This window comes from Cricetulus griseus, chromosome X (genome assembly GCF_003668045.3).
Source record: "Cricetulus griseus strain 17A/GY chromosome X, alternate assembly CriGri-PICRH-1.0, whole genome shotgun sequence".
Lineage (NCBI taxonomy): Eukaryota > Metazoa > Chordata > Mammalia > Rodentia > Cricetidae > Cricetulus > Cricetulus griseus.
In genome coordinates, this window is record NC_048604.1 from 27,116,220 (window position 1) to 27,119,446 (window position 3,227).

Sequence of the window (3,227 nt, forward strand, 5' to 3'; positions counted from 1 at the left end):
TGGAACTAGAAGAAACCATCCTGAGTGAGGTAACCCAGTCACAAAAAGACAAACGTGGTATGTTCTCATTCATATATGTATTTTAGACATAGAGCAAAGGATTACCAGTCTACAATCCTCACCTCCAGAGAAGCTACAAAACAAGGAGGACCCTAAGAGAGACATACAGGGTCCCCCAGAGAAGGGACAAGATCTCCTGAGCAAATTGGGAGCATGGGGGGATGAGAGAGGGAGCTAGAAGAATGAGAAGGGTAGAAGAGGAGGCGAGAAGAGGGCATGAGGAAGCAGGAAGATTGAGTTAGGAGAAGAATAGAGGGAAAAAAAGTTCTTAACAGTTATATTTGCAGTATGTGCTAGGAAAGTAAACATTGGACTTCAGAAAAAATCTTTAGAGTTCATTAGTATGTTGAATTTATTTTATTAAATGTAATTTTATTAAAATAAAAGTATAATTAATATTCAATAGTAAGGAATGGTCATAAGGTTAGAGTCCAACTGTACTACAGTAGAAAAACGACGTGTTTTTAGGTGAGTCTAGAAGCAGGTTCTTAGGTGTGAGGTATTTGCAGAACCAAGGCCATCTTTGAGCACATGACTAAAACAAGTTTATGTTATGTCATATCCAGAGTAGACAGAGATGTTTTTCATTCCTACTCCTCCAATGCCCATGAAAGCCTACTACAGTATTTAATTTCCCTACCCTTTAATGCCAAAAGGGCTCAATTCTATAGAAAAAAACTGCTTAGCTGTTCTGTATTTACACATATATAATATGTGCACATGCATGTATACATTAGTACAACAATATCCTAGAAAACAGTGTCCAAAAGAAAAGAATCATTATATAGGAAACCTTAATGAAGAAACCAGAGGAGCAGGGAGGTAGCAATTACAACGATTTACAGAATTTGGGATAGAGATAACCCAAAGGATTGTTCTCATGCGATTGGCTATTGGCAACATTACAGCTGAGCTCCTGTGCAATGGTGGTGGTGTTAGCGGCGGCTGCATCAAAGCATTTGGAGTGATGTTTCACACCACTTTGCTGGTACAGCCTACCAACAAGCCAGAAGGAAGGACTTAGGCTGACTATGAATCTGTGAATGAGTGCATGGAAGGTTTTTGTAAAATGTATGAAGAACACCTGAAGAGAATGAATCCCAACAGCCAGTTGTATGATTTTATTGATGATCTGGCAGATCTTATCTGTCATTTGTACCAAGCTGATACACAGACATACCAGCCTTATAACAAAGATTGGATCACCACAGAGACTGTTAGCCTGAACAAGGGAGAGCACATCGACCCCAGATGCTATCTGGGAGGCCAGTACAAGACTGATCCAGACCCCTGAACATGGATGTCAATAAGGAGGCTTCTGCACTCCAGGGAGCCTCTGGAAGTGGATTAGCATTTTTCCCTGGTGTAAGAAGGGATTTTGAGAGGCCATCCCATGTGAAGGGATACACTCTGGCCCTGGACACATGGGGAAGGGCCCAGGCCCAGCACTGGAAGATTTGGTGGACTTTGCAGAGCCCCCATTGAGGGCCCTACCCTGCCTGGGGAGTAGGGAGTGGATGGGGTGGGGGGTAGGTTGGGGATGGGGGAGGACGGATGGGGGTGAGGGGAGGGAGAGGGAGAAGGGACTTACATGTGAAACAAGCTTGTTCACTAACATGAATTAATAAAAAAAAAAGAAAAAAAGAAAAGAAAAGATTGGATCAAAGAGAAGATCCACGTGCTCCTTCTTCGACAGGCCCAACAGGCTGGGAATTAATTGAGTTGGTAGCATTAGGGGGTGGGTGTGTGCTTACAACAGATGCATACAACGTGCTGTAGTGAACATTTTGTATGATAGTAATCCTGCTTCGATTTTGTTACACTAGAGCAAAGATTGAATGAACGTCTGACACAAAACATGATCTTTTCATTCTGATACCACCATTGCCCCTTTCCTTCTTTTTCTTTACTTAAACATTTTTATGATAATTCAGAGAGAAAGTGGTTTTGTTGCCATTTCAAGTCCTTGAAATTGTTCATATCTGCTCTATAGCAATGAGTGCACTAACCCTTTTTGCCGGGTAGGGGAAGTGACGTGGTTAGTTATGTCCTCTGGAAAAGTCTTAGAAATGTTCTGACAAGAAAAGAAAGAAAGAAAAATAGATATAACCCAAAGGAAAGGTCTTCTCCAGATTCATGTCCATTGCCTTAACGCTATGAGAATTGGCTTATGGTTATCATTTAGTTTGATATATGTGATATGGGATAGAAAATATCAAAGCATCTAATGTACTCATGGAACATTGAGTTTCTAAGTATTAGACATTGTAGTTGACAACAGAGATAGAATCCACTATCCTCAACAGGCTCACTCATTTACTATCAGAGAATGTTTCAACATGCTTAAAGGGGGAATTAAGAATAAGCTTCTCAAACTCAGTGGCCGAACCAGTATTGTACAGGGAATACAAAGTCACAGATTAAAAGTAGGGGCATATTTGCAGTTTCTCTTTTACCTAGTAGCAAACAACATTAAGTACACAAAGTCTGTCATTTCAAATCTCATTACAGTGAATTTCTCATTAACATATGCACAGTTTTGACACATGTACAGGAACATTCTAGATCCTCTGTCTCCTCACAAACCCTAAGATCATGTATTATAATGTTTGCTACTCTTAATTTGTGTATGCTAAAATGTCTTTATGGACAAGACTTTCCATAGGTATTGAACATTTTTTCATGTACATATTACAACATCTTCAGCTAAAATTTTTGTCAATTATGTTTTAAATTGTTATTCATTATGAAAATTGAGGATTATTTTCACATTTTAGATTCAATTCATTACAACATATTAATGAAAATTTTTCTTCAAATCAAAGGCTTATTATTTCTTACTCTTTCTGGAAACATAACTCATTAATTTTGATAAAATTTAATTCATCAGTTCTTTTAAAGATCATGCTTTGACCATGCTGTGGAAACCCACAGAAACAGCTGCCCTCAGCAAGTGGAAGCTCAGACTCCACACTGACAGCTGAGAAACCTGCATAAGACCAAACCAGGCCCCTTGAAAGTGGGTAAGAATCTATGAGACCTCTGGCAGTGGAACCAGTGTTTATCCCATTCATGCTTTGGGAGCCCATTCTATATGGAGGGATACTCTCTCAGTATCCTAGATACAAGGGGGAGGGTATAGGTCCTGCTCCAAGCAATGCATCAGA

The 3,227-nt window shown here is 39.7% G+C and overlaps 1 pseudogene across 1 annotated transcript; it reads left to right on the forward strand.

Annotated features, from left to right (window-relative positions):
- Positions 1-1,027: 1,027 nt before the first annotated feature.
- LOC113837812 lies at positions 1,028-1,777 on the forward strand (annotated as a pseudogene). The gene is made up of 2 exons (XR_003488521.1): positions 1,028-1,252; positions 1,712-1,777. The product of XR_003488521.1 is annotated as an enhancer of rudimentary homolog (transcript).
- The last annotated feature ends 1,450 nt before the right edge of the window (positions 1,778-3,227 follow it).